Below are 15,736 nucleotides of genomic sequence, written 5' to 3'. Positions count from 1 at the left end.
CCATCGGCGACTGGCTAAAAAAAAAAAAAGCCTGTTACTTTCACTCCAGATTAAGCAAGGTGAAATCATATTTTATGATCGCCTGCGCAATTTTTTTATAATACTATTTGTATTGTGCGAATTTCAGTGCATTGCATTAAGCTCACAGAGCCAGCAGCACTTCTACTTAGAAAAAAAAAAGATACCACTCTTTTTTTTTCACTAGATCTGTCTCACTAGATAACGCTTTGTGAGCGTGACAGTTGGCCTTTTTAAAAAAAAATTGCTCTAATTGCAATGACGTTGTGATAACGGGACCTCCAGTCCCATTATCCACAGCTTTGGTCTTCCTCCCCCAAGTTATTCATAAAGTCGACGCTATAAATTTTCGTTTATGGCACCGTTGCTTTGTCTTTCGTTTTATATTTCTTCTGCTAGTACGACGAATCCATATAAATTTACTTATTTCGTATACAATGAAAGCATACTAAAACATACGCTGGCGACTTTTTCTATGTGCCTTGCTCTGGGTCTGTTGGTGCGGCTGTAAAAGGCTGAGCAGAGTTTTCTGCACGTAGGCACTGCTAGCGCGTCTAGAATATACGGAATATTCGCAGCTTCTACTGAGATTCTACAAGAACTTGACAAAGCTTCCCGTAACAGTGAGAACACACCGTAATTATGCATTAGCTTCGCAAGAAGAACTCTCCTGAGAGCAATAAAAAAAAAATGGCTGAGGTTCCACCGGGCTGAAGCTAGTAGACGAGCGAAAGCAAAGCGGGCGGTATTTATAGCAAAGAACGATGCGACGTCATTGCTACGTCATCGCATGACGTCACATCAGGAGACGCGAACCTAAGCTCTAAAGGTCAAGGTCAAAGGTCAAGTGACCACAGTTCATCGGTCACTTGGTTGCTGGTCATTAGCTATGACTACACCATAAAGGCATATCAAGGATATGAGCAGCAATACGCATAGTCATACATTGTTAGTTTTGGGGGTGTGTGCTTGGGTTGACCTTGGTCTGGCTTCAAGGTCAAAAGGGTCGAGTAGCAACGGGTCAAGGTCAAGTAGTAGAGCTCTCGCTCTAAAGGCGACGCTACATTGACGCGCTGTACAGGAGCCGACCCCGCAGCGTAACCCCAAAAATGCACCCTCCACAAAAGGTGTCAACTGAAGGCAAAGTTTACTCCCTAACAGCACTGCTTTTGAAGGGCCCCCAAATGAGCGGGCTTTCATGCTTCGAAGCCATGTCGGAAGAAAAAAAAAAGAAAAACGAACATCGGAGACGGACAAGAGCAGTCTGAAATTTACAACTTGTTGCCCACTCAAAACGGGAAACACGTCCGACACGTGTTCGGTGCACGGTTGGTTTTCAAGAGCGTTTGTTTTTCACTTGTCAAGATAAGTTTTCCTGCTCGCTGCTCTTTTTCCTTTCTTTCTTTTCTCCGCAACACTTCCCAACATACGACAGAGTAAAAGAAAAAAAAATACACACTTAGAAACCTAAAAGCGAAGAATACTTAGAAAGAGTAGCGCTCTCTACTAATCATGATGCAGAAAAAACTATTATCTTTGAATGCCGAAATTCAATTTTCCGAAACGTTGGTGCCAGCACCCTGTGGGAACTGGAAGCCTTTTACTGCCTTGCCAGATGGATCTCTAGCCTGCATTGATTAGCCAACATTCAAAGTTGTAAACCTGTTTGGCTTTGAGAACAGACGTACAGGGTCCGTCAAAAGTTCCAAGGCCACAGGGTTTGCTTTTGAGCAGCATTGTAGGGCTGTTGAGAAACCCTCGAAGCTCAAAATATCTGTAGAAAATAGAAGAAGGATCGTTCTACCATCTGAAAACCTCGATAGCTCTATTGGAATCTTAAGTGCCAGGATATACCGATGAAAAGCGGACCATGTAGCCTGGGAACTTTTGACGGACCCTGTACATGAAAGAATGTCACATAACAGAAATTAATTTGCGCCGCCGCCGCGGTGGATCAGTGGTTATGGCGCTCGGCTGCTGACCCGAAAGACGGGATCCCGGCTGCGGCGGTCGAACTTCGATGGAGGCGAAATTCTAGAGGCCCGCGTACTGTGCAATGTCAGTGCACGTTAAAGAACCCCAGGTGGTCGAAATTTCCGGAGCCCTCCACTACGGCGTCCCTGATAGCTTCAGTCGCTTTGGGACGTTAAACCACAATAAAACCAAGGAAATTAGTTTGGATAGCTACAAAGTTACGATATTTCCATGCTGAAACTATCACCTGCTCTTTTTTTTTTCGCCGTTTCGTCATGACACTGCAGACTTGTATGGACACCGAGCTAGGCGAGTCATGTAGTCGCAGAGGCCATTTTGCACCCAAGCCGTCAGTGGCTCACTGAACGCGTGAGCAACCGGTGACGTCGCCGGCAGCGAGGAGTCATTGACCGTGCTATGCACAGCTGCAGGTGTAGTCTTCACATTTAGTCACAAACAGGAAAAGCTTAGATAGCAAGAACACAAAAAGCTGAGCTGGTCAGACCTATTAATCAGAAAGCGTGACTGCATAGGAATTTTTTTTAAATTCATGGTTAACTCAAAATCTACCACTAAAAGTTGCATCCAGTGAAGAAAACCCCGTCATCAATCACCTCCCGTCAACAAATTAACCGCGGACTCAGAATCTAACAATGTGCGCGAAATGTCCAGTTTCTTTCGATGACCGGTGCTCCTACCGCTCAAAAGTGGCGCGAGAATCATTTGAGATGAAAGGCCTAAGCCCGGTGGCGGAGTTTATTCGGCGATGGTGAGTTGTTATCTCGAGTGGTAAGAAACTAATTAACCTCGACAAATTACCAAGCGGTTATTATAAATAGTCGCACAGTTTCATCATCACGAATTTGGCCTATCTTCCTCATCCTTGCTACAGGTGAAGTTACACGGAACACGCAATGTACAGACGCGTCGACTGTCACCTGCAACGCTGCAGCGGTTCACTTTTTGTAACGCTTCGATACGCCGTGATGCGTATTCTGTAACCCACAGAGAACTAAAACTGCAACGGCGTCCGGTTAGTTCTTTGCGGACTAACTCAGTTGCCAAAACTGTTAGTCCCTCAGAGATCAACCATAGCTGCCTGAGAGATGAACTACAAAGGACATTAACGATAGCTAGTCTCCCCACAGACAAACCGTGAGGAGACTATAGGTGACACTGCATAGACTGATACCTACAGGGGTGACTTTTCACCAGCACCGTAACTGCAAAAGGACATTCACCATAGCTAGTCTACCCAAGGACTAATCGCGGGAAGGTTGGGTCACACTACATAAAGCCTCACCCTTTCGAATGGTAGCTATAGACGAATGACTTTTCCTCAGCATCGAACTTCCATTGCTTCGTGAAGCAAGCTGAGACATCACCACGCGTGCTGCAAGTCGTACTAAGTGCGGCTGTATAAGTCTCTACGAACGAAGGCAGTGTAAAAGGGAATGACTTCTCACCCTCTTGAAAGTAAGTCGCAAATCGCGCTTGCCTTCAGCGCGCTGTCACTCGTCCGTCGACGGCGCAACGAAAAACTCCCTTCTCGAGCTCGCTACACACGAAGGCAAGATGAAAGGGCCGTAGACGAGCCGAAAGCCGCTTCCACCATTCCGTAACTCGTGCACGCCGGAACAAGAAAAGCACTCTGCGGCCACAGTCTCGCCGCATACAGTACGAGCGCCACAGGCATAGTGGTCGTCGTGCTTGACGACTTTATGCGTCCCGTCAGCATGCTTCGTGATCTAGTTAGCTCGCAAAGATGGCACGAGTCGCCGGCGAGATTGCACTTTCCCCAGCTGCTGTCTCACGGGCGGCCATGACTCATTCGGTTGCGACCGTTCTCTATTAGGCCTCCTCCAGACAACCCCGTTCGTATAAGGCGATATATGTGCGGCAATAAGGCTTAGCGGTTCAAGGAACGCCATCTAATTAACATACTAATACACGGTTGCTTGAAAAGATAATTTTTGTGAATATCTATGTACAAATTGACTTTTAGCAATTGGAACTCGATGAGGACCGAGAATTTGTTCGAATTAACGTGAACACTTTTGAATGCAGTTGAAGTTTACAAAGTTCAAAGCATGAGTTCGAATAAACCGGAGGCCCGAATTAAGCGGGTTCAAGGGCCGCCGCGGTGGCTCAGTGGTTATGGTGCTCGGCTTCTGACCCAAAAGACGCGGGTTTGATCCCGGCCGCGGCGGTGGAATTTCTATGGAGGCGAAATTCTAGAGGCCCGTGTACTGTGCGATGTCAGTGCACGTTAAAGAACCCAAGGTGGTAAAAATTTCCGGAGCCCTTCACTCCGGCGTCCCTCATAGCTTGAGTCGCTTCGGGACGTTAAACCCCCATAAAACCAAAACCAAACCAAAAGAATGGAAGCCGACTTACTTAATTTCAACCGAAAGTGGCCGCCACCATACACTGATGCGTGTCTTGTCCTCTCTCAGCAATACAAATGCCTGGTTAAGAAAAGAGCTACACCTAATATAATAAAGGCAGACATTTCCAATGTAACATGCTTTAGCGTTTTCTTTTTGTTGGCCACATGGTGATCTCTCGATAGAGCGCGCCACGTTCTGTCCTCGGGATTCTGATAAGCTATGGAAATGGCCTTGATACTACCGATAATAATAAGCACCATACCTGGAGGACGCGATGTCGAACTACTTGTCCAATCCCAACTAGTGGCATATGCGAAGCGTGGCACGCTGTTAGCTTCATGGCGCGGGTGTTTCCAGCCCCTTTGGGAACTAGGATTACGGAGATAAAAGACCACGGAAACGCCCATAGAGTACACTTGAGCGTTATCTGTTCTCGACGCATTCGCCTGGCATTGATAAGCACTATCACTCGCTTGTGTTTCCCTTCGACAGTTTCGAGTGCTTGTATAGGCGTGCGTATGGGTGATAAAGCTCGTACAGACTAACTTGATTTCGAGGCTGTGCATTTTGTTTTGGAAGAATGCGACCGATACACTTTCTCGGGTGTGATGGTCCCTCACGAATGTGGCGACATCTGTATATCGTTTCTTGCTGTCTTCCAGTTTATGAAGTCTCGGTTTTCGATGAAAGCGGTCTCTGTGATCATAAAGTGGTGTCCTACTGATAAAGGCCAACTTGTATTTGTCCTTAACATCCTTTTAATATGAACCGAAGTCTCAGTGCAAAAACATTTTCAGTCTATCACAATCGAAATGTGGGTCGCTCTGGATGGATTCGAACCCACACGACATTATGCTCATTAGCTGAACTCGATACATACACTAAGCCACCACGGCACTGTTATCTACGGGTGTCTTTGTGAACAAAGAAGAACAAATGATAGAAAGAAGAAGAGTTTAGCGACTATAGGCCTGCATATTAACACCCCTTCTTCACCCTGACCACCCACCCGTACTCGACACGCGCTTTCCGGAGAGCGTCACCATTCGCCTCTGATGGGGCCAAGTTCCATCGAAGACAGCGCGAGCAGCCACCGATCGCCGAAGCTGCGGTGACACTTCGCCCGAGCGTGTGCCATCCCGGCACACAGAGAAACAGCTGCACGTCTCTCCCACGGCTAGAGATCAGGACACCCGCCCTCGAGGGTAAGCTATAATCACCGTGGCCGAGAGACAGATATACGGCTGCGGCCTTTTCTCAGCCTCTTCCGACAATAAGATCTCTCTCTTTCCTCTGCCACCCTCTCCCATCAGGGGAGGAAATAGACCACGCGAGGAGGACCCCGAAGGGGAGGGGGGGACAGGTTGTATCAAGAATAACGGATCTCATAAGTACGCTCGCCGGCAACCGCCACGCCATCGTCGGCTTACGTTTGAGCCCTGTTCGTGTGTGCGTGCGTTTCTGTGAGTGCCGCGTCAGTATACATCTGTGATGAGGGCAAGCGAGTCCAGCTGCATGGGAACGACGTTCGTGCCCGTGCACCGGGAATTGCGGGCAGTACGTACATAGTACCGCCAGTCGCCCGCACCCTGGGCGAGAAGCCGTCGATTGTCTTGCTCCATTGACAGGCGTTTGTGTCCCGCATAGAGAACAGTGTGGCGGCCGTTCATTGTTCTCGACGTCGTTGAGGACAGCGTTATTCTGCACACATATAAGGAACGTCCACGGCGCTGTCTTTAGAAGGGGGGGGGGGGGGGGGGGGTGCGATACGTGAGCCGTAATTGGACACAATGAGGTGTCCATGTATCACCGAGTATCCCTATACTTGTCGTCGAGTCGTTCCGCGGATCCGCTGTTTAAGTGAAAGACGTTCTCTTTGTCTACAAGGTGTAGCGTCTGCGGCACACCAAGCGCTTTCTGTAAGGCAGCAGAGTCGCTCGATGGGGCAAGAATGGTTATTTAAAGGCAAGAATAGACCCCCAGAAAGGTAACAGAAGTGTCGTTCAATGGTCACTTATATCACCTCTTGCTCTTTCCATCAGAGGCATACCAGAATTAAACTAATGACACCATAGAAGTGGAAGACAGTGTTCTAGGCGCCAACCACTAAAGCGAGCTAAAGAGCCGGTCATCGGACATTTGGTGTAAGCATGAGCAATTCTATCCATTGTAACCCTTATAAAAATGGTCTGTAACTGTTTACGGACTTTTTATAGACTCTGCTGCTTTCCTAAAGACATTTCCTTTTGTTTATTCATAGGCTTAGACAAAGTGTACAAAGAGTTTATGGCCATAAATCTAAGAATTTTATATAATTTGTATTGCCTTTAGACTAGTCTATAATATTTTCTATAGGAAGTCTATAGACTTTAGATACCAATGTTTATGAGCAGTCTCCAAAATTATCTGAAGAAATTTTGGCAGGGGTGCGCTCACGATTCAGCGCCGGCAAGGTAACGCAAACAGTGCTTCTGGCCTCTACTGGGGTGACGTCTCAAGTAAAGATATAAAAGAGAAGTTGGCTGTTTCTAAAGGATAGCCGTGCGAGAGTTCAGAAAACGGGGGACTTTCCTCGCGGCTTCTGAGAACGTGGACGCGCAAGTCACTGCTTTGCATATTCAAGCAGAACACGACCACCGAGGAGCGTGAAAACCCGTCCAAGGAGCACATTTGCAAATGACGCTTGTTATAACAGTGCCAACTGGACCCTGCTGAGAGCAGCTTGGGCGGTCATGGCATGACGGACATGGCCAACTTGAACGCAAGAAGGCCTGTTACAGTTCTAGATACCCGGACAATCGCCACTGTTAAATCACGCCTCATCCTGAATACCATATCAATGACCACCAGATATTGTAAGTTGTAAAATATTACGTTTTAACTTCTGAAACACACATAAGCTATGAGGGACGCCGTATATAGTGGTAGTCTCCGGTATAATTTAGACCACCTGGAGTTGCTTAATGTGCGCCAACATCCCACAGCATACGGACGTTTCGATGCTTCGCTTCCATCTCAATGCGGCCACCGCGGCCGGGATCGAACCTGCCACCTCGGGGATCAAGAGCCAAAACCCAGAGCCATTGAGGCATCAGGGTTAGTATGTTCGAGGTAAGGGAATTTGAGTACACTGCTTCAAGCATAACGCCCCGCCTAATGACCTTCCAAATAGCCCATTTGTATACAATAACTATGAGGAAGTTGTTATTTCTATAGGAAAAACTGGCGATCCATAAAGAACCTTTCGGCCCAGACCAACAGTGACAACAAAACTGTCCAGAAAAGTTTACTTTCAGCTTGATGTCCGTGAACCTGTTCTGTCTCAGCATACGGAACCTATACAAAGTATCACTGTTGCGGTGTGTCGTGGCCGAATTGAAGACGGTATCCCGCATGTATATTCACGCCAGATAAAAATAATTTTCTTTGCACCCCTGACGACATACGTGTCCTGCTCTCGATTTGCATCAAACTTCCATAAACGACTTTCAAAGAGACAAGAACAACTCAATTCAATTACTTTTCTCAGTATTGAATGGCACTGAAGCATTGCCTCCGGGATTTGCACAAATTCGGTGTCCACGCAAGCAGTTTAGTTGTGAAATCGGCCGGTGATGGCGACACTTGACTCTTTTTGTTCTTTTCTAGGCTATAAAAACGCCCTGTTGGGTAAGAGTGGTCTTTTTGCCGTTAGAATGCCGTAGTCTATCGACACAGGCCAACTCCAGTATGTCCTCAAAGTCCTTTTAAACATCATAGAACGCCAGATTAGCGCGAAGCACATTGTTGTCCCAGCTATGTTCAGGCCATCTTCAATCTGTCCTCAGAGTAGTTTTAAACACCGTCGAACGCCAGATTAGGGCGAAGCATATGCGCTGTACCAGCTAGTAGTAGTCGTAGACCTTTATTCGGCCATAATTTACAGGCCGAGCATGCCGACCGCCTGGGCGACCAGAAGTCGCTGTTCTTCCTCCCCTTCAGCGCCAAGCCAGTCGAGCCAGGTGGTGATGGATAAAGAAGGTGGGGGGTAGGAACCCGACTGCTGAGCAGCCGGGCAATAGAAGAGGCAATGGGCCAGGTCCGCATAGATACAGGGGCAGTTGGGACAGGAAGGGTCCGATCGATAGCATTCATTTGGATGTGCCAACATCAGTCTGTCCTAAGAGTTCTTTTGAACACCTTCGAAGATTAGCGCGAAACACATGTTCTCCCAGCCATGCTCAATGTGTTTTGGGACACGTTCCCAGGCTGTTCTAGATTTCAAAATGCGAAGCAATTAGGATTTTTTCCTGGTTCATTTATTTTCCTTGCTGAAATTTTTCTTCTATTATGTAGAACTGATGAATACGCGCAGCTTTTCCTTCTATACCAGCGTGGGTGCGCTAAAGGTGGGTATCCCCAGCCTTGGCTTCGGCAATGCTGCATCCAACTCAGAACTCCTGCACCTTAGACCACAACCCACACAGCTCAGCGTACGTCGAACTCTGTATGTTTGTTTGCAAGGAAGCACGTAGATAGCGGCAGGGCTGTCACACACACGCTCGCTCGGCTTCTTCTGAACCTGGGACGGCTAAGGGCTGTGGGCGTGTGCAGCGCTATATCGCTGCCTTCAATCACTTGCTATAAAAGCGACCGCAATAAAAAAGAAAAATAAGGCAGCTACACCGAGCAAGTGAAAATCAAAACGAAGAGAAAGAAAAAACAAAATCACTGAGCGCCAAACACGTTCAGGCCCCTTCGTTTGTTTATATTTTTATGCTCAGCAAGGTTTCAGACATCATCGAGGGAGCTTGTAACCTGTACGAGCGACTGCTTAATATTCAAGCCGGGTTATAGCGAGCAGTTGATCGCAAGGAAACCAGCTGTGTCGTTAGCGGCGTTCTCTTTGCTTTCCTTTTTTTTTTCTTTATTCGCTGACTCTCCTTTCACACTGGACAGATCCGGGTCTGCGGTTCCTTCTTATGTATGAGGCTAGAAACGTTTTGACAAATTTGAAAGGCGCCTCGTAACGGTTGCAAACAAACTTGCGCTTCGATCAACAGCGTCGAAAGGTCGCTGCGACAGAAAGTTGAGTCGATATAAATGACTGAAGTCGAGATAAATTACCGGATTACATGTCCGTATGAAAAAATATTGTGCGCAGTGTATGCGCGGTTCGAGAGTTTTGTTTAACGGATGCCTGCACGTATACACAGTCAATAAAACGATTTGAATGTGAAAGCTAAGCCATTTAACTTTGCGGCAGAGTACCTGATTTTAAAACACTAAATTACGACCTGCATTGATGGCACTGAATTATCAATAAATGGGAATACATACAGTGCTGCTACATTCATAAGGATTTGCCGCTCGTTGCTGCAAATCTAATACCAAGCGTGCCTTTTTTACGTTGCTTACAACTGAACGCTCGAAATCCGGGGTATAGAATTTCGCGGCACGCATCCACAGGAACGCATAAAGAAGCCTTTTGAGTGCTTGATAAAACGTGCAGCACGCTTTATGAAACGTACGCGTTATAAGCGTTGCGCGTTATGGTCGTCATATGCATTATCACAAGCGGGACGCATGTCACCCTAAGACAACACGAACTGTACTCACTGAGGCAAAGCTTGAGACAGATAGTCATGGGGAAAAAAATTTCAAGCAACACCACAACGTCGGCACTTAAAAATGATGCATACAGTTCTTTACGAAGTGTAATGTCAATTAGTTAAGAAAACCCAATAAGCTAGGCAAAATAAAGTTCGCTCCGCTCGAACTAACTTCAAGTACGTAATCGAACAGTGTGACACTTACGATGTGAATAAAATCAGAGTAAGTCATTATTGGTCTTCGTCGAGTTTACGAAGCCCACATTCCGCATGAAGTACTTATACATAACGGCGTTTTTAAGCGTGTTCCAACAGGCCGTTTACGGTTTTTGTGTCCTTACGCCATAGCTCTACCTCAGCAGTTGAGGCAAAAAATCATTCTTGTGGCGTTTTCCATCACAGGACTCATCGTAACCAAGTCCACCTTGTAGATCAGCGAACCTTTACTCATTTATTTAGGCATCCTCATTTATCATTACATGCTGTTTTATGCCCTGAGGCAATAAACATCGCATTAAAAAAAAAAAGTCCACCTTGTGTTCAAGTAAAGAGAGTTCCAAATCGGAATCGAGTGGCGATTTCGCTTTTGCTCTTTTGCCTTTAAGACATCGTACTAGACCAAGAACAGCCATACAAATAGTCCTAAGACGAGCACCAGAAACCTCGAAAAACATGAAAGCAGCATGATTATGTGTCATACCGCAACATATCGCGACAACGATTCATCGCATTCGCACTAAGCTTGCAAAACGCGTTGTCGCACACATGTTTGGACCGAGTCTGAGGCAAAACTTGACGAATCAACAATGCCTTTGGCGCATCAGATCAAACTATAGTTGGCTGCGCTTGGCAAGGCTTGAGGCTAACCTGAGCGTAAGGCAAATAACAGCAGTCACCTCTCTGAAAACAGCACTCATCCTTGTTAAGTAAGCCCGTTTTAGTGCTTAGGACATCTTTAGCTACAATCATCCAGCCAACTTCAATGTCATTTAGGCCAAGGTACATGACCAAGGGCACAACGAGCACAGTACGAACTGAACGGTCCTGTAGAACTCCATGTTTCCGGGCTAGCTGGTGTGATTTCATTTCGGTATACTGCAGCTTGAATTAGGGAACACGGACGCCCTGGGAAAGCAATCAGCAATGCGTCCTGTCAGTTTCTCTTCGCCTTCCATGTCTCCACTTTAAAGCTGGCCTACGCAAACTGATGGGTCGACGCCCCAGTAGCAAGAGACGTTTTCATACATCTTAAAACTTCCATCATCCAGGAGTAACGGAAAAGAAGCTACGTGGTTATTTGGTTTCTGAAGTGCAGACCGTCGTGCACGCGGCAGCATCATAGCTCAGCAATCATTCGAGTTGCACTACTCCTACCTTTTAAGCCACGTACATCAAAACCCGGCAGGGTGATGGGTTCAACACTTAACATTTTTTCGACACATGTGCTCTTTAAATGAACTACACCCGCCTGCTTTGAAGTTGCAAAGCAAAGTTAATTGACGCCATAGTTTACAGGTGGCAGCAGTGCTCACCACACCAATCCCCGCAGTTTGACTGCAGGTACTGCATGAACTTTGAAACGGAGTTTTACTATTAATAGAAACTTCGAAATTCGCAGAGCAGGTGCCGCCAACGTAGTCACCGCCATGTTTGAGAGCGGAGCTGGCGCCATCTGTCGGAAGGATTGCGAGACAGCATTCGCTTCGCTGTCATTCCAGGCGAAGTGCGTAGTGACACGTAGTAGGCCATTTCAAGTAGTTAAGGCCGCAGAACGCGCGTAGAATACGGGCCATGGAGTTTCATTTTTATGGGCATGTACTACATCGCACCATGCGGTAGAAAAGCCCAGGGTGACAGATTTTCGACACCTGTGCCAGATGACGCCACTCTAGCCCCGTTTATATGTGGCGCCACCGAATGCGTTCACAGTTCAGTGATCGCGACACCACGGAGACATTCCGTGACATCAATTGTCCTCTCACGGCGACAACAAGAAACATACAAACAACTTCCGTTTCAAAATGCCTCTGCCTGCTCGCGGAAGTCTATTGTCCATAGCTCAGACACAAAGCACCTTATCTGGGTCAGTTCATCGGCACGTAGAAAGTCAGCCCCAGTATTGAGTGAATTAATTGAGAGAGAGAGGGAGAAAATAGCTAGAGAACAATAACTGCCTGGACTATAGCACATGCTGACTAGCTAGTGGGCGCAATCCCATTGTCAAAATGCATTGAACGCCACACTATTTTTGGCCGCGTGTTCAGTTAAAACAATGAGCATTCACCTACAGGAAAAGCCACAGAAGTTCACCGTAAAAATGCGAATCATTCAGTCAGAACCCAAACTTCTTCTGGAACGTTGAGGTTCCCTTAGGTGGCCTCCTTCCGACAGACGTCAGCCATTGCGACCGAACAGACATGAACTGTGAGCGACGTTTCGGCAAAGCCACAAGTCATGCTTAGAACCATGCACTGCTTCGATCGTATTGGTCTTGCGACTTCCATGGCCGTTACGCCTATTTAGCACATTTTCCAAGTGTGCGCAGTGGGCAAGCTTGATCATCACGAACACCAAGAAAGTAGAGCCATTCTGTGGCAACTGTTTTAACCACCTCGTAACAAGATTAGGTATAGTTAGCCCGGTAGATAGTTCGCTGTGCTCCGTGCTCCTGCCACACAAACTAGTGCTTACGACGACAGTCTGGAATACATATTTAAGCCAATATAACCGAAGGCTGCGGTTAAAGAACGACTAAGTTGCAAAGGCACGGTCAAAAGTTCCAAACTTCGCGAGCCAGCGGAATTCGTTCCACAAACGGTCGCTATCAGCAGTTCACGAATCGACAGCATGTTGGTGCGGAGCTTTTGGTTTGCTTTTCGGCGTAATTTTCGTTATCGGCGCCGGAACGCGGACTTATCGCTTTCTGTTTTCGACTTGAGACGAATCATTATCTTATGCTGCAGTTTCCACGGCGTTTCGCGATTACCGCTGTTTCAAGTTTCTTGAAGTTAGCTCTCGGCTTTAAAGTGGGCGCAGCGGACAGCGACCGCCGGTCTGATCGTCGACGAACGCCAAGGAAAATTGCTCTATCCCCGCCGCCAATTCGGTTTTGTCGGCACAAGTTGCATCGCCCAGCAAACATTTCGAATTCAACGCCAAGCAGTCTTTTGTCAGTTGTCTGCCAACTGCATCAACATCCGTGCTGTTCCGCGGAAGACGTCATAACACAGCAAATAGCAGGACGCTCCCACACGAACATCAGAGAAAATCGGGCAATTTTCACACTCGACCCCACCCGTCACTCAACACAGAACAAGTACGCATCTCCCGCAAAGCTCACACTAACACTCTCCTCAGCATACTAATTAATGCTTTACATCATCGGTTGGAGTGACACGGCTCATTGTCTCAACTGTCCGGGGATGGGGGCAGATACAGATACATTCTATTGCCATCCCTTCAACTACACCCCCCCTGTTTCCTGCGGTGCTTGGCTGCGCTCGGTGTTGGCAAGATAAGCAACCGCGCTTGGTGGACTCAACGCTGCCTTCACTGGGCTTTAGTACTGGCCACTAATGAGGCATTTTCCTTCTCTTACATGCCGTCATTCCAGCCACGAGACAATATTTGTCACAAGCCTACCAAGCCGCCGATTAGGTATCTCAAGTGGCAGTAGACAGTAATATTGTTGCTTTACAGTTATCCTATTGATTTCTTGCATCTTTTATTATGTGCTATACTGCCTTATTTACGTTTATCGTATATTATACGCTCTGTTTAAACCAGCTATGCATACCGCTTGCCACTGTAGCTTTGCAGACACAGCGCTTGTCTGTGTCTCCTCGCTTGTCCCGTCTTCTCGTGTGCGCTATTTCTTTCCCTTAAGTATGTCTTACCAACATGCCCAAGCCTCATCTCTTTTGCAATTCTGATCCTATTTGTTCCCACTTTCCTAAAATCTTGTTTCTATGCATGCTAACTACAGTATGACTACGCTGATATGGCTGAATTTTAAATTATTATTTTTTGTTGAAGTCTGCATTTTTATGTATGCCGTAAGACGCCACATAGGCTCTTTGTTTCATCTGGCTACTTTGTTATTCGTGAGTTAGTAGCAAGACCGACATGCCGTTTCTAGGCACTCTAATAAACATTGATTGACTGCCCACTTACATTTTTGACTTTGACACCTGAAGGTTCGGATGCCGAGCCTGCCTGCCTGTCCTGTCACGGGCTGCCTAAGGAAACACACACGACACGCATCACTACTTCGCTGAGCTGCGTCAAAATTACGTTTTCTAACGCGCGCAATCTCCGTACCAGACTCGGCAGTCGCCGCGGGCACACGCGCGCACGCTTACTTACCCTGGTGGCGCGGCTTGTGTCGGCGCTGGTCGATATTTCCGGGAAACCCGGCCGCGTCGAAACAGATCCGCCCGCCACCGGCGCCGTTGCTATTGCGGCACTTCTGGCGACACGCCGCCACCACGCCGTCAATGTTCAAGCACCCTTCGCCCCACAGACGCTCGAAGAGTACTTTCCTATTCTTCGAACGCCGTCGTCTTCTGCGCGGACGCCTCCACAACAAGAGCACGTGCGTTTTTCGCCGATGATGATAATGGGTTTAGTGATCACACTCGGCCGTCGCTGTTCACGCGTTGACGCTCCTCGACGTGACGCGGCGCTGTCGTCTTCTTTCAGAATTGGCGGCAACTTATTCTTGCAACGAGAGAACGATGATTCGTCACCTCGCGCCCAGACAGAAAGAGAGAGGGCGCGAAAGGGAGCGAGACGGCGTCTATTGCAAAGTTCATGGATACTTTTGTCTGTGAACGTCGGTCTGAACCACGTCCGGGCCGGAAGCGCCGACTCCGCCTTTTGCAGGGGTTCCTTCTGTACGACGCCGTTGTCAAACGCGCGGGGCTCCGCGCGCACTTCGTGAATCTCGTTCCGAAGGCTGGGAGCCCGCAGAGCCGGTGGAAAGAGCGTAGACGGCCCGCGCGATACGAGGTGGGAATGGGAAAAAAAGTGGTGGGGAGAGTAAAGTCGCCCGCCACAGAAACGGGCCGCGCGCCAGCAAGCGGCGCTTGGTCGATTGGGAACCACGGCGCCATTGCGGCAGGCGGCCGAACTTCGCAGAAGCCGTAAATACGCTGTGAGTCTCTTGATCCCCTTACTGGTGGCGCCCTCTTCGATTGAAGCCCGAAGAATTATCGGAGTAAATGTAGCGGGAAAGTAATGCATTAGGGTGGTTATAAATGGTCATGGAGAAATATATCGATGCAGCGCTGATACATTGTGGAGAGCACCATGGACACCCAATAATGCTGACAACATAAGGAGCTCAATTACTATAACCACGGTTACAGTAATTAATATTCCTTCAGCGCCTTGCCTTTCAGCACCCTTCGGCTGTTTCAGGATGTGTTAGAAACAAACCACATTGTACTTAACCATTCAGAACCATTATGAAGGACTGTTATCGGATATTGCTGAAAGAAGATAGCATATGCTTTGTTTTCACAGATTGTCGAGGAGTAGGTTGCGTATTGTTCCTGTCTGAAAATGAGACTGATCTAAAAAAAGTACGAACAAAAGTCAGCTGAGAGTCATGTACATTGTTCTGTTTTTGAAAGAACCAAAGTAAATAGAGAGAGTAAAAGCACATTTTTTATTCGCTTGAAACTAGTTCCTCTAATGCTTTGCAACGAAAGTAGTTATGGGGCCTCATTCTTGTTCAGTTCGTAAAAGCTTGTAAAACTT

At 47.4% G+C, this 15,736-nt stretch overlaps 1 protein-coding gene across 4 annotated transcripts in view; it reads right to left on the bottom strand.

The window, feature by feature from the left end:
• Positions 1–14,773, bottom strand: part of LOC149330214 (inactive fucosyltransferase B-like) — a 52,870-nt gene extending 38,097 nt beyond the window's left edge. Inside the window, exon 1 of one of the 4 annotated variants that reach the window (XM_089560819.1) lies at positions 14,339–14,773. The gene's annotated coding sequence lies outside the window, so the exon portion shown is untranslated. Of the gene's footprint in view, positions 1–4,389; positions 4,571–4,644; positions 5,043–14,146; positions 14,255–14,338 lie in introns of those variants that run through there. The other 3 variants (XM_089560823.1, XM_089560822.1, XM_089560824.1) reach the window with 3 other exon arrangements.
• Between the last annotated feature and the right edge of the window lie 963 nt (positions 14,774–15,736).

This window comes from Amblyomma mixtum, chromosome 9 (genome assembly GCF_055824585.1).
Source record: "Amblyomma mixtum isolate Tamu chromosome 9, ASM5582458v1, whole genome shotgun sequence".
NCBI lineage: Eukaryota > Metazoa > Arthropoda > Arachnida > Ixodida > Ixodidae > Amblyomma > Amblyomma mixtum.
This window is presented reverse-complemented; position numbering and strand designations above follow the sequence as displayed.